This window comes from Diabrotica undecimpunctata, chromosome 8, assembly GCF_040954645.1.
Source record: "Diabrotica undecimpunctata isolate CICGRU chromosome 8, icDiaUnde3, whole genome shotgun sequence".
NCBI classification, from domain to species: Eukaryota; Metazoa; Arthropoda; class Insecta; order Coleoptera; family Chrysomelidae; genus Diabrotica; species Diabrotica undecimpunctata.
The window spans coordinates 15784690-15808363 of NC_092810.1; the positions used below are offsets into that span (position 1 = coordinate 15784690).

At 34.9% G+C, this 23674-nt stretch overlaps 1 protein-coding gene across 1 annotated transcript in view; it reads right to left on the reverse strand.

Annotated features, from left to right (window-relative positions):
* Positions 1 to 23674, reverse strand: part of LOC140447206 (uncharacterized) — a 427560-nt gene that overhangs the window by 49640 nt on the left and 354246 nt on the right. The gene's annotated exons all lie outside the window — the stretch shown is intronic.

Here is a 23674-nt window from a genome sequence, read left to right on the forward strand (position 1 = left end):
ATCAACCGGTAGAGCAGGCACGATTCCGAAAAGGTTACAGCAGAGCGGATCATCTTCTCACAGTCAGAACTCTTATAGAGAAAGCCAATGAATATCATTTGAACTTATATATTGGCTTCGTTAATTATGAAAAGGCATTTGACTCCATAGAACTTTGGGCAATAGAGAGAGCTATGAACAACTGCAGGATAGACTCTCGATACAGAATAATCATATACAATATTTACAAGAAAGCTACAATGAAAATACAAATTGATGCGAAAACCAAAGCTATACCAATCAACAGAGGAGTTCGCCATGGAGATGTTATTTCACCAAAGCTATTCACACTTGGACTTGAACACGTGTTCAAAGACATTAACTGGGCAGATAAGGGAGTAAGTGTTAATAGAAGAAAACTGAGTCATTTAAGATACGCTGATGAAACTATTTCAAGCTTCGGAAAAAGTAGGTCTTAAGATGAACTTGGAAAAAACAGAAATAATGGCAAATACACCGAACATTCCAGAAATAACACTGAACGACATAAATTTAGAAACAGTAAGCGAATACAACTACCTGGGACAGATAATGAAAATTAACAAAGAAAATCAAACTGCCGAAATTACCAGAAGAATAAGGTTAGCGTGGGCAGGATTTGGAAAACTGAGTTGGATCTTAAAAAGCACTAAAAGAGAACAGTATTTAAAAACCAGAATTTACGAGCAGTGTATCCTACCTATACTCACGTATGGTTCACAGACGTGGACACTCACCAAGTCCAATATGGATAAAATAGTATAAGCACAAAGAGCAATGGAAAGATCAATGCTCGGGGTGAGACTTATAGACAAAAAAACGAATAAATGGATTAGAAGCAAAACCAAAGTAAAACACGCAGAAGAACACGCTGCCAAATTAAAATGGAGCTTCGCAGGACACAATGCCCGAATAAAAGATGGAGATGAGATGGAAAGAGATGGAACCACGAAATATAACAGTGGAGGCTATGATTAGGAAAGAGAAGCAGAGGAAGACCACAAATGAGATGGGCTGATGATATTAACAAGATCGGAGGACACAACTGGAAGCAAGTGGCGCAAAATAGAAGACACTGGATTTATTTGGGGGAGGCCTATGTCCAAAGTTGGATTACTGAAGACTGAAGAAGAAGATTAACCGGCGATTACACTTTCGTCCAAAATATTAAGTGTCATAACAGAAGGTAAATCATTTTCGTCCAAGCACTTAGAATTGAGGTATACAAGTTCGTCCAAAGGGTCAGGTAAATTTTCGTAATGCTTTTCGAAGAAGCAATTAACATTAAATATATAAATATGTAGGAATCTTCGACTTTATTCATTTGTGAAAATATTCTCAAAGTGTTTATATTGCTATAGTCTTGAAATGTATTATGAAAATCATTTATTCTTGAAACGACAAACACTTTGTTTATTAAAATAAACAAAAACTAAGAAAAGCGAATTTAAAATTATTTAAATACATGTTACAAACCCAGACTCCCGCTACACGACTTCCAGAAAACTTCTAAATATTTGCCAGTAGCTTCGAGCTATTCTATATACAATTATTTCCAAAACGAGTACACGATCTTGAATTTAAAATAACCCATTTACACAAGTTCAGTCTGGCAAAATAAGTCTGAGGAGATATTATTGCCTCTAGAGGATTTTATACGAAATGTCTAAGAAAGGGTACATTACCAGTATGTAATAAATTTAAATATATAAATACACAACTAAATATTCTTGTACTTAAATTACTAGGAAAATTTTATTTTAATTTAATTTTTTTTAAAATATATTTTTATCAGTTTTATCAGTACCAATTTTTGTGACATTCTTGTTTTTTACCCCCGCAAGAAAAGTGGCACAAGTCAAAATTATTAAATTGTCCTGGAGAGAAAAAATAAAAATGTTACCATTTTTAATGAGATCATCATATCATCATATAACGGGGGTCCTACGGCGATTGCCGCTTCCCGCATTTCAGCCTCCATCTTTTCCTATCTCTCCAATCTCCCTCTTCTAAGCCTCTAGATTGCATTGTTTTTGTAATTTCTCTTCTCCAGGAATTTGGTGGTCTTCCCCTTTTCCTTCTTTCTGGCGGAACATACATTAAGGCTTTCTTTGGCCACCGCTCCTCCTCCATTCTCATCACGTGACCATACCATTGTAATTGCCTTCCTTGTATTCTATCTGAAAGAGTATCTCTAATTCCTGTACGGTTTCGTATTTCCTCATTCCTGATTCTTTCCATTCTCGATACTCGACATGACCTTCTAAGATAATCCATTTCCACAACGTCTACTTTATCTCGTTCATTCTTTGTCATCGTCCAACATTCGGCACCATATGTGGTAATTGGTTCTACAATTGCTCTGTATATGCGAAGTTTGGTATGTATCTTTATTTTATTAGACCACAGTAATGAATTCAGTATTCGGATGCATTTTTTCCCTTGGGTTATTCGGTTTTGTACATTTATCTTAACTCTGCCATCTGCTGATATGATGCTTCCTAGATATTTATACTGGTTGCAGCCTTTTATGACTGCGTTTTCAAGCCTTAGATCTGTGGTATTTCCTCCAATTTTTAAATATTCTGTTTTGCTTATGTTTACAGTAAGCCCCCATTTGGCATATTCCTCAAATAATTTTCGATTCATATAATTTATATCTTCCTCATCGGTTGCAACCACCACCTGATCATCTGCAAACAACAATGTATACAGAGTTTCTTGTCCCACTTCGATGCCCATAAATCTACATTTATTTCTCCAATTCCTCAATGCTTCTTGGACGTATATTTTAAAGAGTGTCGGTGACAAACAGCATCCTTGCTTTAGGCCTTTAGTGACTTTAAATTCATTTGAGGTTCTGGTTCCAATTTTTACACAACTAACTGCATTTTCGTACAATTTATATATCGCTCGGATATACGTCGAATCCAATCCGGACCTTTTGAGGACCTCAAACATTTTCTTTAACGGGACACTATCATATGCTTTCTCAAGGTCTATAAATACCAAATGGGTCTCTCTACTTCTTTCGACACGCTTTTCAATTATTTGTCGTAGGATAAATATATTATCAAGGCAGGATCTCCCGGTACGAAAGCCGCTTTGTTCTTCAATATCTTGTATCTGTCTTTCAACCCTCTTCTTTAATATTCTGCCGTACAACCGGCCCACAGAGCTCGTCACACTAATACCTCTATAATTGGAACAGTCTCTTTTATTCCCTCTCTTATATATGGAGCTTATATAAGATTTATTCCAATCTTTAGGAATTTCCTGGTCTCCGCACAAACATTTATTGAAAAGGTCTACTATTAATTCTAAAAGTGCAGTCGGCCCATATTTAACCAGCTCTATGGGAATGTCTCCAGGCCCTGCGGCTTTTCCGTTTTTAACCTCTTTTAAGGTTTCCGTCAATTCAGATAATGTTATTATAGGGATTTCCTGTCTTTCGTCTCTGTTGTCTATTAATTCCCTTATCTTTTCCCATCTGTACTCTACTCTATCCTCTTTCAGCAGTTTCGTATAATATTCTTCCCATTCATTTAACTTTATGAGAGAAATGTTGTCTTCATTTTTCTCATTTTTCCTAAACTGCTTTAATGTTTTTCAAGCTTGTGCCACTTTTGTTCCACCCATAAATCTGTCCAGTTCATCACACTTAGCCTCCCAGTTTATATTTTTCGCCTTATCCACGTCTTTTTTAACTCATCTATTCCATTTAGCGTATATTTCTCTGTCTTGAGGATCTTTGGATTGAAGCCATATGTGATATGCTTGTTTTTTCCTGAGAACTTTCTCTTCTAGTTCCGTTGACAACCATTCAGGTTTTCCTTTTTTCCGATTTTCAACTTTTCCCAGTGCTTCATTTGCCGCTTCATGAATATATTTTTTAATTACCTTAATACAGACTTTCAGGGTCTAAGTCCTTTGTTTCTATATTTTTTATTTTCTGAGCTATTCTAATTTTATATAAGAACTTTGTCGAATCTTGTTTAAAGCTTTCCAGGTTATATTTTATGTTTTCTATGGTTGTTCCTATGTCTGTTACTTCATCATTTTTGTGACTTGATTGTTCTCTCTTAAATGTCACCATTACTTTTGCAATAATCATATGGTGGTCACTTCCACATTCTGGCCCTCTAAACACCTTCACGTCCTTCGTTTTTAGTTTAGAATCTTTACGATGAATGAAATAGTCAATTATTGATTTTAAATTCCTGGTAGGCTGCGTCCATGTAAATTTATGTATATTCTTATGGGGGAAGAAACCATTTAATATTTTCAAAGAATGTGCCTCGCAAAAATCTATTAATCTTTGACCATTGTCGTTCAGAATGTCTTCTCCATATCTCCCTATTATTTCACTGTTGGAGCCCTTTCCGGTTCTTGCATTAAGATCACCTAAGATCCAAATATCTTTCTTCTTATTAATTGTGGCTAGAACAGTTGTTAACTTGTTGAAGTACTCTTCCTTGCTGTCAACCCTTGAGTCATCCGTCGGTGCATATGTTCCAATTACCACTATTTCATGGCCATTTTTCTTAATTTCCATAAGGATAATTCTTTCATCTATTTCTTCATCTCTTTAATGAGATACAGACTGTAATTTTAAGCTAAAACGGATCCTCAGGACATTATTACTTGCTTTTTTGCCGTCATACACTTCTACACCTTCCACAAGTGAAGTTAACATTTCTCAACAAAATATACGTTTACCTACTATTAATTTACCTTCGTTTGAAGGCGATTATGATACCTGGTTATTTTTCGAGACACTTTCAACTCTATCATCCACACAAATTCCGAACTTTCGAACATACATAAATTTTACTATTTAAGACTATCCTTAAAGGGCATTGCTGCAGACACAATACGCAATCTAGATATTTCTGATGCAACATATGCCATAGCATGGTCACTTCTGGTTAATAACCACATCAAAAAGCTCTTCAATTTACTCAAAATTTCTAGAAACTCACATAATGATTTACGAGCCTTATTAGACGGTTTACAACGACATCTACGATCTCTTGAATCTTTACAAATAGACATTATAGATTGGGATCCTCTTATTATCTACTTAGTCACTACAAAATTGGACAACACATGTAACCGCGAATAAAAACAATCATTTAAAGATAACGCTACAAATTTACCCACATTAAATGAACTCACACAATTCTTAAACGGAAAATGTAGAGTTCTGGAATCTCTTAATAATCACGATAATTTTTCGACTGTTCTAACAACCATTAAAATTTCGTCATTTTGTGTCATGTGGAACAATTTCACCCAATCATGTCAACATTAGACTGATAATTGCATTCAGTGCAATTTTCAATCCCTATGACAACACGATCGAGTTTGACAACTTCATCCAAATAAATTTCAAAATGTCACGTTTCGGCAATGAGAATGTTCAAAGTATAAATGCGCTAATCAAAGAAAAAATTCCCAGAAATACAACCTACAGTCACAAATATATTTATGTTGAGTTATGATTTTTTTTTTCGAAAAATTATCCGCCGAATATCCCTCGGATATTGATGAATGCCTCAATTTCATGACAAATTTCTCAAGAGCTTTAGATTGTCATGAAATTATCTCGTCTGTTATCAATGTCCTATGGATATTACTACTGATAATTTTTCGACTGTTCTAACAACCATTCAAATTTCGTCATTTTGTGTCATGTGGAACAATTTCACCCAATCATGTCAACATTAGACTGATAATTGCATTCAGTGCAATTTTCAATCCCTATGACAACACGATCAATACAATTGAATACAAAATAATTTTAAACCAGTTTAAAATTCAAAAACCATACTTGAATCTCGATCAAGAACACCACAACAAGATTATAAATATTATGCGTGGTAATAGATCTTCTATAGTAGAGAACAGCAACGAATCTAATGTTAACTTAAATTTTAATAATTGTACTTTCACTAACTGTACTTTTAATAAATAAATGTTTCGTTATGTTGAGTTATTTTTTTTTCGAAAAATTATCCGCCGAATATCCGTCGGACATTGATTAATGCCTCATAATTTTATGACAAATTTCTCAAGCTCGTTGCTTGGTAACAGCACTCAGCCTTCGGCTTCATGCTGTTACCAAGGAACGAGCTTTCGATTGTCATGAAATTATCTCGTCTGTTATCAATGTCCTAGGGATATTACTACTGATAATAAACTTCTTAATAAAAAAAGCAAAATCTTTTGTATCTACTAACAATAACAGCAAAACTTTAAATTGTTCATTATGTTTACAAAATGATCTTATTTATTCCTGTCCTTTAAAACTTTGCATTAATTGTTTACGTTCTGGACATCCTACTAAAAACTGCAAGTCTTCTGGCTGTCGCAAATATGGTAAACCTCATCATACGCTTTTTCATTTTTATACTTTCAATCAGAACACTCCAAATTTGGAAGTATCATCTTCTCAAACACCTTCCTATCAAACTCCTTCTTCTTCTTTAGGTGCCGTCTTCTTAGCGAAGGTTGGCGATGACCTCTGCAAAGGCTTCCCTATTTTGGGCTTTCCTTATTAAACTTGGAAGTCTTGGAAGTCTAATCAAACTCCTTAACAACTCACAATCATTTTGCTAGTTCGTCGCAAATTTTACTGTCTACTGTTTAAATTAAGGTCTTTGACTCCAAACAAAAGCAATATGCATGAAGCTCGTGCACTGTTGACAGTGTTTTGTCAACGTTTACTTAATACTTTGAAATTACCAACAACTGCAATTGATTTTTCTGTCTATGACATAAATCAAACAAATTCTGTGGTTTATCTTAAAACTTTTCTTACCTTCAAAGCAAATACAATCAACTTCACAAGTACAATTTCTTGTTTAATAATGCCTGAAATAACTGGTAAACTGCCTTTTGTCACACTAAACAGGGAATCTCTAAACATTCCCTTTAATGTTACACTCACGGATCCAAACGTTAACGTTTCATCTCCTATATAGACATTTTAATCGGTGCAGACACATTTTGGGATCTTTCATGCGTTGATCAAATTAAGCTAACACATGGTCAATTAAGCTTGGCTTTGGTCTTATACCTTTTCTTTCTCGTAACAAAACAAATTGTTACTTTTCTAGGAACAGAAATCTCGAAGATCAGTTACAGAAATTCTGGGAACTTGAAGAATTTCCAAAAACCAAGTTATTTTCTGAAGAAGAACTTCAATGTGAGAAACACTTTAAAGAAACTACTTCCTTTGATTCTACAGTCAGATTCATTGTCTCTCTTCCTTTAAAGTTACCTCTATCAAATCTTGGTAATTCAGAGATTTCAGCTACCAAACGTTTTTTCTTTTTGGAAAAGAAATTAAACTTTATCCCAAGTTTAAAAATAGATTATACTTAATTCATCAGTGAATACCCATCATTGAATCATATGACTAAACTTCCTTCAAATTTAGTATCTCATCCAGACTTCTTTCCAGCCAACTGACACTGGCTTTTCGTTGAAAGATATACTCATGGTAGGTCCTACACTACAAGACGATCTTTTTACTATTATTTTACGTTTTCAAAAACACAAATTTGCTTTAACTGCTGATATCGTTAAAATTTATCGACAAATTCTTATAATAGAAAATCATCCTTGTTTACAAAACATATTGTGGCAATCTGATCCAAATTCATCTATTGAGACTTATACCTTTAAATACTGTAACTTATGGCACTGCTTCTGTCAGCTTTTAACAACGCGATGTGTGTAAGAAGTAGCTCACATTTACTCTGACAAATTTTCTGATACTTCGTCTATCATTTTACGCGATTTTTACGTGGACGATCTCCATACCGGTGCTTCCAGCTTAAACGGACTTAAACATATTCAATCTTTAAACACTAAATTAATTTCAAAACATGGCTTTCATTTAAGTAAAAAATGGAAATCAAATTCAACCGAATTAAAAATCGATGATATAAATAACACTCCTTTGGACATAGGTTCCAATGAAACTAAGATTACTCAGAGACACATTCTTTCTGGCAATTTCAAAAATATTTGATCCTCTTGGTCTCTTAGCAGCAGTTACAATAACCGCTAAGATCATTCTACAAGACTTATGGCATCTAAAAATTTCCTTGGATGAAGTTGTACCCATGGATATTCATACAAAATGGTCAAATTATTAATCCCAATTAGTCAATCTTAATAAACTAAAATTCCCTAGATATATTACTGTTTTCAATTTTACATCCATACAATTACATGAATTTTCCTATGCGTCTACTGAGAAATACTCAGAGAAATATAACTTGTTATTTACTATGTGCCAAAACCAGGGTAGCTCCTTTAAAACCTATTTTTACAGTTCCCTGACTTGAACTTTCTGGAGGCCTACTCTTATCCGAATTGATGGACAAAGTAAAGCAATCACTACAAATTAATTTTGATGAAATTGTTTGTTGGTGTGATTCCAGCATTGTTCGAGCATGGATCAATACACCTTCCAACTTGTTAAAACCTTTCGTGGCAAACAGGATTTCACAGGTCCAATCCTTGACTAATTCTAATTTCTGGAGATATACAAACACACCGGAAAATCCTGCAGATTTATTGTCACGTGGTATTTCACAAAATTCTGATCTATGGTTTCATGGCCCTTCATGGCTTTTATTGTCTGAAAATTTCTGGCTTGATCAACCCTTCAAATAAGTTAAAATTCCTGAACTTTAATCTACTGTTATTTTATCCGCAAGAATTTGCACGAATCTCGACATTATTTACAAAATTTCTTCCTTAACTAAATTACAACGAATTGTAGCCTACATATTACGTTTTTGCAAAAATTCCAGACTAACCGTGCCAGAAGGAACCTTTAATGAATTAACATACTTTACATAACTTTAGTGAATAAATTGTCTGTTCTCTGATTTGTCTCATTCGCATTGTGCAAAATCAGTCTATGTCTGATGATTTCACACATTTCAAAAAACATGGCAAGGTCGATCTTTTCTTGACCAAGATGATATAATTCGAGTTGGTCGAAGAATTCACAACGCTGACATCTCATACGAGAGAAAGCATCTCATCGTAATTCCACAAAAACATCATTTTACAGACATACTTGTACGGCATGAACACGTGAAATTACAGCTTGCTGGTCCACAGCTACTTTTATCTTCCTTGCGGGAGAAATATTGGCCTCTCAATGGACGCTATGTCGTTAGAAATGTTGTAAGAAACTGCATCACATGTTTCAAGGCAGCTCCAAAACTCGAAATATATTTAATGGGTAAATTACCTTTTTCACGTCTTATTTCTTCACGACCCTTTACCCACCCGGGACTTGATTATGCAGGACCTTTTCCTTTAAAGGATTGTCTTACGAGACACTACAAGATTAATAAGGGTTATGTAGCAAGTTTTATTTGTCTGGCCACAAAGGCTATACACTTGGAGGTTTTGAGTAGTCTGACTACGGAATGCTTTATAGCAGTTTTATTACGTTTTACTTCTCGACAGGGTAAATGCGCTTCTATGCTTTCCGATATTGTGAGCACCTTTAAAGGTGCCAACAATGAACTTTTCAACTATCTCAAGACTAACAATTCTGCCTTACATGACACACTCTCTTCTGAGGGTATCGATTGGAAATTCATTCCGCGGCGTTCACCTCACTTTGGTGGTATCTGGGAAGCTGGGGTAAAATCGGTAAAATACCATCTTAAACGAATCATTAGCAATACGGTTCTCTCCTATGAGAAGTTTTGCACTGTTTTGATTCAAATTGAAGCAATTTTCTATTCCAAACCTCTTTTTCCTATGTCTAATGACCCTCAGACCTACTTCCTCTCACACCTGCACATTTTCTGGTTGGATCACCTCTCATATCAGTTTCTGACCGCAATCAATTTTCTCAAGATTGGTTCATTAGTACTTGTTAAAGAAGATGGACTGGAACCTCTTGGATGGGCCTTAGATAGAGTAACTGACATCCATTCCGGCAGTGATGGAATTGTGCGTAGTGTAACGCTAAAAACAAACTGTGGCATAAACAAACGTCCAGTTGTGAAGTCATGTGTGCTACAGAACGAACAACTTTAGTTTTTGTTTTGTGCTTGGATAAACTTTACTATTTTAGCTCAATATTGACTTGCGGACTTTATACATTTGAATTTTTGAACCCCCTTATGGCGTTTAAAGGGGGCGGTTTATATTAAAACTTTAAGTGACCTGACGACGGCCCTGCACGGCGCAAGCATGGCTTGGCAACCGCTTGTCGCTAAGGGGAAGATAAGAAGTCCCGTTACGTCTTAACGGAAAGATCTGTGGCTAAAATTAACTCTCATTCGGCATTGCATTCTGTAACAACATGTAGTATATTAATTATATTTGTAATATTTTTATTTTCATTATTACAAACAATTCAGTTTTTTATATTATAACATTTATATAGAAGTATTAAATAAAGGTAAAAGAAATAATAAATTATTATATTATATAATAATTTATTATTTCTTTTACCTTTTTACCTTTTGAAATGGACTCACACAAGCAACACATTCATGATTTAAAGTATTAAATAGTTTCATCTACGGTCTTGAGTTTTTTACTAAAACCACGGAAAGTCCAAATAATAGTTAGCAACAAGTAACTGGAAGAACTCAAAATTCCATTTTCCACTGAACAGTTACACAACATAAATAACATCCGTTATGCTGACGATACGGTCATTATCGCTGAAAGTGCAGACTGACAAACTTGCTTCTTCAAGTGCCATCTTCGTTCCGAAGGTTGGCGATCATCAGGGCTATACGTATTTTCGAAACTGCTGACCGAAACAATTCGTTGCTGCTACAGCTATACCATTCCCGTAGATTCTTTAGCCAGGAGTTTCGTCTTCTTCCTATGGACCTTTTTCCTGCTATTTTCCTTTACATAATTATTCGAAGCAGTTCATATCTTTCGCCTCTTGTAATGTGTCCCAAGTATTGCAGTTTTCGTTTTTTGATCGTAAATATGACTTCCTTTTCTTTATTCATTCTTCTCAAGACTTTTGTGACTCTCTCGGTCCATGATATTCTCAGGATTCTGCGATACATCCACAGTTCAAATGCCTCTAATTTTTTGGTATCAATCTTTTTCAACGTCCATGACTCCATTCCGTAGAACAGCACAGAAAGTACGTAACATCTCATCAGGCGAAGTTTCATTTCAAGGCTCAAATCTCTTCCGCAGAACACTCTCTTCATTTTAGTGAATATGGATCTGGCTTTTTCTATTCTTATTTTGATTTCTGCTGGGCTATCGTTGTCTTCATTTATAAAAGTGCCTAAATATTTGTATTTGCTAACTCGATCGATAATTTCATTGCGTAAATATAAATTTTGGACATTTTGTGTTGATTTCGATATTACCATAAATTTAGTTTTCTTTATGTTCAAAGATAGTCCATATTCTTCGCTGCAGTCTGCTATCTTATTCACCAATGTCTGTAGCTCTTCAAGTGTTTCTGCGATCAGAACGGTGTCGTCGGCAAATCTCAGATTGTTTAATCTAACACCATTTATTTTAATACCTACGGATTGCACAGAGAGTGTTCTAATCATTACGTCTTCGGAATAGAGATTAAACAGGGTTGGTGACAGTATACACCCTTGTCTCACACCTCGCTTTATTTCAATTTCTTCAGTGGTATTATTCTCTACTCTCACTACTGCTTTCTGATTGTAGTACATATTTGCTATTAGTCGGATGTCTCGTTTATCTAAATTCTTTTCTGTCAGGAGTCTGATTAGGTGATCATGCCGCACTTTATCAAAGGCCTTGTTGTAATCTATGAAACACATGAATACATCTTGATTTATGTCAAGACATCTTTAAGACATAACGTTCAGTGCAAACAACGGCTCTCTTGTTCCAAGTCCATTTCGGAATCGAAACTGGGTATTATTGATGTCCATTTCCAGTTTTCTGTGTACTCTAGAGTGTATAATTTTCAGAAATATTTTCAGTACATGGCTCATCAGACTGATTGTACGGTAATCACTGCATTGTTTGGCATTTATCTTCTTTGGTATAGTAACAAAGGTGGATAAAAGCCATTCTTGTGGTATTTTTCCTGATGTATAAATGCTATTGAAAACAGACATTATTAAACACAATTTGTGATACTGGGGAACAGTTCGGTTTAACAATAAACATAAAGAAAACAAAAACCATGGTTATCAGTAAGAGGGGAAAAGTCATCACAAGGATCCAGATAAAAAATGAAGATATTGAGCAAGTGGACAAAATAAAATACTTAGGAGTCTGGATTACGGAAGATCTGAATCCGAAATTAGAAATTCGCTTAAGAATAGAGCAATCACGAGCACCCTTTTTGAAGATAAAGAAATTTCTGAATAATTAAAGACTCAATCTGCAAATCCGATATCAGATGGTAAAATGTTATATCCACTTTGTTCCTCTTTATGGTGTCGAAGCCTGGACTGTTAATGTTGACTTAATGAGAAAACTGGAAGCTTTTAAGAGAATTTTGAAGATATCATGGACCGATCATATTACGAACGAAATGGCGTGGCACAGAATTGGAAGAGACAGAGAATTTTTGACCGCCATTAAAAGGCGAAATACAGCATATTTGGGGCACATACTTAAAAATGATAAGTACGAGTTGTTACAGCTGATTATGAAGGGTAAAATAGAAGGAAAAAGGGGACCAAGTTAAACACACATACGCCCTTAAAAAATGTAGAAGATAGAGATGAATTTGCAATGGTTATAGCCAACCTTAATTAGTGGAGACGGCACTAGAAGAAGAAGAAGAAGTAGTAGTAAGGTACTTTTTAAGGATGCAAGGATTAGCCAGCCTGTAATCCAATCCCCTTATCTAAAAACCTGATTTCTACTGGAAATATTTACTACAACATACAATATATATAGAACAAAAAAGACTAAAGTGGTATGGACATGTAAGAAGAACTAGCGACAGCAGATGGATAAAGAAAATAACCGAATGGAGCCCCATAGGAAGGAGGAAAAGAGGACGACCCCGAAAATCCTGGAGGAACGAAGTAGACGACGCCATGAGTAATAGAGGACTGAACGATGGAGAATGGAACAACAGAGAGAGATGGAAACGGTTGAGCGAGGGAAGGCAGTGAATACTGTAGAATCCCTAAATATATATATATATTTACTACAATCTTTGATAGGATTGCTCAGTTTTCCAAGGTTCGTCAGCTTGGAAGTGAGAATCTTAACTGAATAAGAGAGGTAAGTGACACCAGAACAGGACTTGGTTTTTAACTAGGAAGAATCAAGAACTTAGAAGAAATTGCAAAAATTGTTAGACATATCTGACAAAAAGAAAATATTAGACAAAAAACTAGAGGTATTGGTTTAACTTGTAGAATGTTAGATCATATTTTATGTAAAATATATTTTGTGTTTGTAAATAAAAATAGTTAAAAAATTGAATTTGGGGTTATTCTTTTGTAAACACTAGACCAAACCACACCTTTGTAATCGTATATGTTACATTAATATACGTGCACTACAAGAACCATTCAATCTAAAACGTTTTCCTATAAGTAGCGATATTAACTATAATGTTTTGGATCAACAATGCGAATCAAAGGAAATAGCTGAATGAGAGCTCCGTTTCGAGGACGTAGAGAATGCACTTTGTTGTTGAGTGTATGTTTCAGCTCTCACATATACGCTTACAGAGTTCAAAACAATGGCGTACACCCTGAAGGTGCACAGGGCCAATTATTGTTCATTGGAAATGATACACGCCAAATTTTACTAATGTAGATGGTATCACGATGAGTCTGAAATGCTTTTGTAAATTATATTGCTGGAAAATTATAATATCAAAGTAAAAGTTCTTTACTTAAACACGCTTTATAGGAAGAAAGATTTTGTTACATGAGGGAGAAGTGAAATATATTCAACAGAAAATATAATTCGCATAATTTAGCATCCGAACAATATTCAAGAATTTTTTAAAGTATAGTGAATCGGTGCATGGTACATATCTCGTATAAATTCTCTGCCGATGGCAAATCTACCATCACATATTATCATAACTTATAAATTAGTATTAGAGATTTCTATCACGTCAACGGGAGGTAGAATATACTGGATGTTTAATATAATTATATTATACAGAGTGAGTTAATAAAATGGAAAAACTGTACGTTTAGGAGCTTCGTCTTCTTCATGTGCCATCTCCTCTAAGAAGGTTGGCAACCATCATGGCAATTCGGACTTTCGACAGCAGAAGTGCAGTTAAACCAAGCTCTCAGATTGTTTAACCAGGAGATGCGTCTTCTTTCGCGACTCCTTCTACTCTGTATTCTTCCTTGCATTATCACAGGTTTACAAAAAAAATATTTTTTAAAATTGTTTGGAATTTCATAACTGATTTTGATGTATTTTTCAGCGCTGATTGCAAAAATGCAATCCATTTTTTTCTATCACATAAGGTTTTCTCACAAAAAAGGAATTACTTTTTGATATAATAACAAAATTTTAGCAATTTTTCAAATTTTTTCTTAAGTTAAAGAATTTTATTTCATGTATAATACATGTTATAAACTACATATCTAGTACACTTACATTTCTCTTTAAGCTCATAAGTCCTTATAGTAACGCTTTTGCTTTCCGTCGAAGCTTCTTTTATTGCTTTTTCGGCTGTGTACTCGTTGAGGGTCATCTCGTTTTAGCATCCAGCAGTAGTCCGCTATCATGTTGACGTTCCATCTTCCTTGATACCTTCTTTCCATTTCCTTGATATCTTGGTGGAATCTTTCACCCTGGTCTTTACTTACATCACAAAGGTTTGCAGGGAAGTAGTCTAGATGTGAATGGAGGAAATGAACTTTAATGCTCATGTTACATCCCAGCTTCTTAAAGTTGTCGAGCATGTCTGCGACGATTGTCTTGTAGTTAGAATCTTTTTTGTTTCCTAGGAAACCGGTAACAACTAGTTTAAAAGATGACCATGCTGCTTTTTTGTTTGTTTCCATTTTGTCCATAAAATTGGGATCTCTCATCAGTTTTCTAATGTCTGGTCCGACAAAGACTCCTTCCTTTAGTTTTCCCTCGGATAAACCAGGAAACTGTCCACAAAGATACTTGAAACACTCCCCTTTGTTGACCAAGCAGCATTGAGATCACTTTGTATAACCACTTTGTTGACCAAGCAGCATTGAGATCACTTTCAAATCACCACATAGTGTCCATTTATGTTCTGAATAGCAGAGTTTGTTTAAAACCAGTTCGAGGTTTTCATAACATTCTTTCAAGTGAACAGAATGTCCAACTGGCATAGAAGCATACTTATTGCCATTGTGTAGAAGCACTGCTTTAAGGCTTTTTTTTGAAGAATCTATAAAAAGTCTCCACTCATCAGGAGCATATTCTATTTTAAAACGTGCCATAAGTCCAGGAACATCACTGCAAAACACCAAGTCACCTTCTTGAGAGAAAAAAGATACAAACTTCTTTTCCCTGGAACGATACCAAGAAAAGGACGTACCCAGAGCCAACATATTTTTATCTTTTAATCTAGACCCTAAAAGTTCTGCTGAGTCTTTAGGAAGACCTAGGTCTCTAACTAAATCATTCAGTTTAGATTGTGAGAATGGAACGGGATCGGTTGTGCCAGGATCGTAGCCTTCACTATTTTCTTCACTTTCACCTAGCTGAGCCAATGGCTCGTGGTCATCTAAAATACCATCCAAAGAAACTATAGGAGAGGGTATTGGTACTTCAGGTCCATGAGGAACAGGGCGAATGGCTGATTTGATGTTAGGGTAAGAAATATCCTTTTTGTTTGTCAAATTGAAACCTTGAACATTGCAAGAACAAAAATAGCAGTCATCACTATGGTTTTTGGGCTCCCTCCAAACCATTGGTATTCCAAAACGAAATGACTGCTTTTTACCTTGAAACCATTGTCTCAGTTCTTCAACACACACTGAACAAACTTTTGTGGGGCCCAAGACTTGTCTTGATCACCCAACTTTATACCAAAATAGGCAAAATATTCCTTTTTAACAAAATCGGAAATGTTTCTTTGTTACTTTTTAACTGTATAGTTACCACAAATGTAGCAGAAGCAATCTGGTGAGTTGATACATCCTCTGGTAGCCATTTTTCATAAAACAACTTCACACCACAAGAAAACAATCTGTTTAGGCTGATGCCTTGAATTTATGTTCTTTGTAGTTCGATAAAAAATCACTGAAAGTTATTTGATTCAAACTTTATTGCCAACTATCCGTGTGTCACGAGATATCATTTAATACTACTCTCACAATCACTACTACAAATCACTAGTAACCACAGCACGTGAACAGCACAGAGTAAAGAGATACTGTGAACTGAAGAACAGGTAGCAGAAGCTCACTGCTTGGAGATGGAGAGGGGGATGGGCACTGTGGCAGACAGGCGCTGACATAAAAGATGCTCAGTGAGTCAGTAAGTGGATGGCGAGGGAGGGGAGGCAATGGACAAGTACCGACATGAAAATAATGCTGGTTTCTCCTAATCAACTCTTTATTTTACATACAACTTGTATAGTAAAAAAACAGCTAAGTAACTGAAAATACCTTAAAGTATTTTTTATACTTATTAAAAGTACTATGGGCTTAATAAACAGTTCATAAAGATCCAAAAAACAAAAATTCAAACTCACTAGAGTACGGAACTATGTATAAAAATATCGAAAAAAAGCTAAAAAATAGACAAGCAGTTTGTGGAATAACTGTACGTGATGGAATGTTTTCACTATTTTTCCCAAAATTAGCGTTGAAAATACTATAAAAATCACTTATTCAATTTTAAACAATTTTTATGTCGCAGACCTGTGTTATTAATTGCAACAAGTTATAACGCTCACCCCTCATGACATGTCCTAGATATTACAGTTCTCTGACTTTAATTGTATTTAAAACCTCTTTATCTTTTCCCATTCTTATCAACACCTCGACATTCGTGACTCTATCCACCCAACTTATGCTTAATATCCTTCTGTATGCCCATAACTCGAAGACTTCTGATCTGTCCGAAACATTTTTCTTTAATGTCCAAGCCTTTAAGCCATAAAATAATACATAGAACACGTAGCATCTCAGAAGTCTTATCTTTAAAGAAATTGAAATGTCCCTGCTGCAGAGTAATTTTTTCAGTTTGTTGAAAGAATTTCTTGCCTGTCCTATTTTTGCCTTAAACTCTTCTGTGTACTCATTATTTTCGTTAATTATTGTACCCAGATATTTATATTTTTCAACTTTTTTAATTTGTTCTCCATGTATTATAATGTTTTCTTGGCGCTGTTGGGCTTTTGTAATTACCATAAATTGCGTCTTTTTTGTGTTTAGGGACAGTCTGTTTTCTTCACTGACTTCTACCACTCTGTCAACCATTTGTTGTAAATCCTCAAGACATTCCGCTAATAAAATAGTGTCGTCGGCAAACCGTATATTATTGTTTGGTCGGCCATTTACTTTTATTCCCATAGTTAGTTCTTCTTGTGGTTCCTGGATTATTTTCTCTAAATACAATTTGAACAAAGTACTCTCAATGTGTATTTCATTTGAAAAGACGTTGTTCTCTTTTACCACAGCGATCTGATTATAATAGATAGCGCTAATAATCCTGATGTCTCTCATATCTAAGTTTTCTTTTTAAGTAATTCGATAAGACGGTTATGTATGACCTTATCGAAGGCTTTGTTGTAATCCAAACAACAAATATATACTGGCTGATTAACACCCATGCACTTTTGTACAAGTACATTCACAGCAAAAAGGGCTTCCCTTGTTCCCAGTGCATTTCTAAATCCAAATTGTGGGTCACTTATGTCCTGCTCAAATTTGTTATGTATTCTCCGGTGTATAATTTTTAAAAATATTTTGAGCGTATGACTCATTAAACTTATTATCCGGTGGTCTTGGCATTCTTTTGCATTTGGTATTTTTGGCAGTGTTATGAATGTTGACATCAGCCAATCTCTGGGAATGATTCCTGTACTGTATATTGTATTGAATAAGTCGACCAATAGTCCAATTTGTTGCTCTTCTATTAACCGTATTATGTCTACACGTATTTCGTCAGGACCTGTTGCCTTGTTGTTCTTTGTTCGCTTTATCGCCTCTAATACCTCATCTTCTGTTATATCTGGGCCGTTTTCGAACTTTTCCTGCTCTAGTAATATCTCAGTCCGTTAGTCTTTAAATAGCTTTTGAATATGTTCCTGTCATCTTTTAAGCCTTTCACCGACGTGTATAATTATTTTGTCGTTTTTATCCAGCAGTATGTTTGATTTTTTCTTAATATTAGTGCCTGTTATTTCCCTAATTTTTTATGAATGTTTAAGTTATCATTTTCTCTATCAAGTGTTCAATCTCTTCGCATCTGTCACTATACCATCTTTCCTTTCACGTCGTCATGGTCACTATGAAACAATATTGTTTCCATGTCGCTGCTATGTCCTCTGGATTGGTGATGATTGTTCCCAAGTTATCTTTAATTATCTGCGTTTGTGGTTTGACCTCTTTAGTTAAGTATTTTACTTTGACAAACAGTTCTCTAGATTCTTGACGGTCGGCGTGTTCTTGTAGTTGTTTGCATATTTCTTTAATATGATTATTTTTGTCTCTTCTACTTGATGATTTTATGCGTCTGTTTACATTTTGCTATCTTGTTTTCAGTTTCTGTTGGATTTGAAGCATTGTTTCTAATTTTTCTTTGTTCTTCTACTAGGTTTAGTGTCTCATCAGTCATCCAGTGTTTTTCTTTCCTTAGGTATTCCCTACCTATTATGAAAATTGCAGTAAAATCGATGTATATTAATGGAATTCGTGGTACACTGGACTAAGATTAGTATAAACAAAAAAAATTTGTGATGTATAATGCAACTATAGTTTCATGTTTTTCATAAAATTACTAATTATGTATTTAGAAGAAAATATTTGTGTTAATGAATGTGTTAATAAACATGCACCGATATTTCTATTACGTATATAATTTAAACAACCTGTAAACAAAACCGCGTGTGCTAATATTATCCACCGCTAATTTTCTGACTATATTATCAAAATATAATTACATAGTTGTAAAACCAAATTTCCAACCAGGAACATCGACCACAAAAACACTAATTATTTAATAATACAATATTGTGACCGTTAACGGCTTTATGCATTTTCAAGTTTACGTCTCACCAATTTGAATATTTGTCGAGAACATAAACCGGATAGTTTTATTTGGGTCATTTATTTAATATGCTCAACCAGCATAATTTCTAGCTTAATAAGATACAAATATTTTAAAGAATCAAATTATTTGTCTCCTTATCAACAAAATTTTAAACTTATCCTGTATATTCTTCTTTAAGTGCCGTTTCCCGATCGGAAATTGGATATCACCATCACTATCTTTACTCTATCTACTGCTGCTCTGAAGAGTTCTTTAGAACTGCATTTAAATCAGTCCCTTAAATTCCTCAACCACGACACTCTCCTTCTTCCTGTACTCCTTCCTCCTCTTATCTTTCCCTGTATTTATCAGCCTGAGCAGTTCATATTGCTGTCCCCTCATTACGTGTCCCAGATATTGTAACTTTCTTATTTTTATTCTGTTTATTATTTCGCATTCTTTGCCCATTTCTCGTAATACTTCCGTGTTACTTTTCTTCTGTGTCCATGCTATTCTCATTAAGCTTCCTCCTGTAACGCCACATGTCAAAGGACTGTAAGTCCATATTGCAGTATCGAAAACACGTAGCATCTCAGTGCTCTTACACTCAGTTCTAATCTAAGGTCTTTGTTGCACAGAATTGTTTTCATTTTTACAAACGCATTTCTTGCTATTTCTATCCTGGCTCTTATTTCGGTTTTTTGATCATTATTGTCTGAAATCCAGGTTCCTAGGTATTTAATCTCCAGCTTTCAGGTCCATATTGCAGTATCAAAAACACGTAGCATCTCAGTGCTCTTACACTCAGTTCTAATCTAAGGTCTTTGTTGCAGAGAATTGTTTTCATTTTTACAAACGCATTTCTTGTTATTTCTATCCTGGCTCTTTTTTCGGTTGTTTGATTATTATTCTCTGCAATCCAGGTTCCTAGGTATTTGTATTTATCAACCCCTTTCTATCGGCACATTTCCTAAATGTATGTTTGTTGGTATATTTGTTTTCTTTGTTAATATCATGTATTTGATCTTTTTTATATTCATTTTTAGTCCATGTTTTTCGCAAAAACTGTTTGTTTTGTTTAGTAGTAATTGGAGTTGTTCAGCAGAACTTGCCATAATCACGATGTCATCTGCATATCTTATGTTGTTAATAAATCTTTCGTTAATTATTATTCCTTCACTTAAGATAGTAATGCTTCTTTAAAAATGGCTCAACTATATACATTAAATAGTAATGAGGACATAATACATCCCTCCCTATCTCTTCTCCTGATTTTAATTTCTGGACTGGGTTTGTTATCTATTACGATTTGTGTCTTTGATTCCAGTAAAGGTTTGTTATTATTCGTAAGTCCCTGTGGTCTATGTTTTTTGTCTTAGAATTTTACTAACTTTCCATGTCTTACTTTATCAAATGCTTTTTCAAAATCAACGTAACAAACATGCACATCAACATTCATATCCATCCATCTTTGAGCTAACACATTAAAAGCAAATAACGCTTTTTTGGTTCCTAGTTTCTGAACCCAAACTGACTATCATCTATTCCTTCTTCCAGTTTTTTATTTATAGGACCATGTATTATTTTCAGGAATAATTTGAGAATGTAACTTATTAGTGATATTGTTTTGTATTTACTGCAATATTTAGCGTTTGTATTTTTAGGGATAGAACAAAAGGTGGAGAGTAACCATTTTTTCGGTGTTTGTCCTGTTTTGTATACTGAGTTAAATAATCTACTATACTACTCTACTAAATAGTCTACTATAATATCTAAGGTTTCATCATTTATGTATTTTAAGGTTTCTATAGGGATTTGGTCTGGACCTGCTGCACATCTGGACACATCTAAAACGAGACAACTAATAAAAACAACAGAGATAAAAATACTTTGACAAATATCAGGGAAAAGTCTATTGAAGAGGGAAAAAACGAAAACATAAGAAGAGCATGCAGTATAGAAGACATAAATGGATGGGTGACAAAATGGAAACAGAAGTGAAACGAACACACTAGAATGGCAGAGGATATGACAGTACGAAAAGCACGACATAAGTCACCAAATGGACGAAGAAGTATTGGCAGATCAAGAAAAAGATAGTGCGATGATTTAAACAATTTAGGGGGCTAATATTAAAAAAGAAACAGGCTCTAAAGCCTGCATACAAGAAGGAAGAAGAAAAATAAGAATATTTAAGGACCTCAGCTTCACACTTAAGTCAAATTGGAGACAAATCCATAAAAGTTTGACCATTATTTTTGCACAATAAATAATTTTCCACGTCCGTCACTTTTGCATACACTTCGCTCATATTACATCAAGTGGATTGTCACGTTTCACATTCGTCCGCATTACTATTGTTAGAATTCTCTTTTTTATAATTTTCGCGCAGTTCTTTAACGATATCCGTAAAGCCACGTTTACACGATGACAATTGGCGAGACTATTCTCAGAAGACAACTGACTGGCATGAAATTATTGTCTTCGTCTAAACACTTCAGGCCAATTGTCTTGCCAACTGCCCTCACAATTGGCCCAAAATTCAGTTGTCTCCGGGAGTAGACTGAGGACAATGAGCTGCGCCCAGTGAGCCCCCCCACACTCGAAATCTCAATTGTCGCGACAATTGGCGCTGTGTGAACGGTGTAGGCCAGTAGTGCTGTCTTGTTTTTTGCCAGTTCCCTCACCGGACACAACAGATGACGAGCAGTCGGCCATGTTTTAGCTGTCTACTGACATGGCAATAGTTAACCCCGTATAAACATCTTCTCGTTCAACTGGACTGGCCTCCGACAATCCGCAACCACGTGATGACAATTATCCAATGACAATTGTCTCGCCAATTGTCATCGTGTAAACGCGGCTTAATAATGAAGGTATGTATATCACTGGCTTTCTATAGCTATATCGCTGTTAATGGAAGCAAATTCATCCAAATCTAAAATTTCGTTATGGAATGTAGAAAAGACATGGGCAAGAGGTATATTGTTCTCTTTACCAAATGTGGATCTACTTAGATAACATTAGAGAAGCTAGCTTTAAAAAAACATTTCTTAGGTGTAGCAGGAGATAATTTTTTCCAAGCAGCTGTAATCCAGATAAGTGTATTTGATAAATTTATGTTTTTTTTTTAATTCCTAAAATCACATACACTGTCAATAAACGCTAGCCCTTTACCGAAAAAATTTCGGTAAATAAATTTAAAATTCTCAATTATTCCTTTATCTAATGGCTGGCAATGTGAAGTGGTGTTGGGTGACAGAAAGACTATTTAAACATATATTTTAATGGAACTATAGAATATGACGCGGAATTATCCAGAAAAAGCAATTTTCTATTTTGTTTTTTTATTTGATTCTCAAATTTGAGTAGCCATCTTGTCATAGTTTCTGTTGTTATGCAAACTTTTTTATTAGAAGTAATATATATACATAGCAAAATAGTCAAATGATGATACGTTGTTTTGCTGCATTATTCCCTACAAATTTTACATTTTTTAAAGCTAATGTCTTATTAATAACAATTTAACACCTTTATTAACTTTCACAGTTTTTTTAACTTATTTTATTTTTATAATATCGTTAATTTGAATTTTTCCAACCCCATATTTTCGGCCAACTTTTCACTTTCGGCGATTACATTTAAACCTCTTTTGCGACATATTATTATAGCGACTTAAAAACCTTTCGAACACAGAGCCTTTCCATTGCTGAGCATTATTCAAAACTTTTCAAATTGCCCATTGTGACTTAAAAGAGTCTGTCGGTGAGCCTGCTGTCAATGAGTTTGGTTATTTTTTGACACGGAATAGCACTGAGTAGTTTGCATATTAATAAAAATAATGGATATTTCTAGCTTTCTTTGAACTTTACTTTTTCGTGTCTGGATCCGACTACAGTTTTTCTACCCAATATCGGGCTACGTCTACACCCTTTGTATTTGCGAGTCATAAATCATCGAGGGTGCACTGTGATGGGCAAAGCCTGCATACTGTCAGGTGCTCCACGTTTTGTATTTCCCCACATACACAAAGTGCATCGCTGTCTGTCTTGATGCCCCATTTAATGAGGTTCTGTTTTACAGGGGCAACACCTGTGCGTATGCGATTGAGTGTCCGCCAGGTTCTGCAGTCCAGGTTCATTCCATTAGATCGTTCTGGATGTAGGGGGAACAGTTCGGGTGGTTCGACGCTGACATTTCTCATAAACATTTTCCTTTTCTTTGAAAGTGCTTTAATATGTATATTTTTAGGGATAGGATTAGATCTGTGCAACTGTGGTTAGATCTGAAGCCTGCTTGTTCAATGGGTATCATTTTAAATACGTTTCTACTAATTCTGTTTTGGATTAAACTTTCCAACATTTTATAGACAGCTGAGCAGTGAAATCAGTCGATAGTTTCCTTAGCTAAGCTACCTTAGCTTAGCTTAGTTTTCTTAACTTAGTAGTTCCCATAGCTCAGA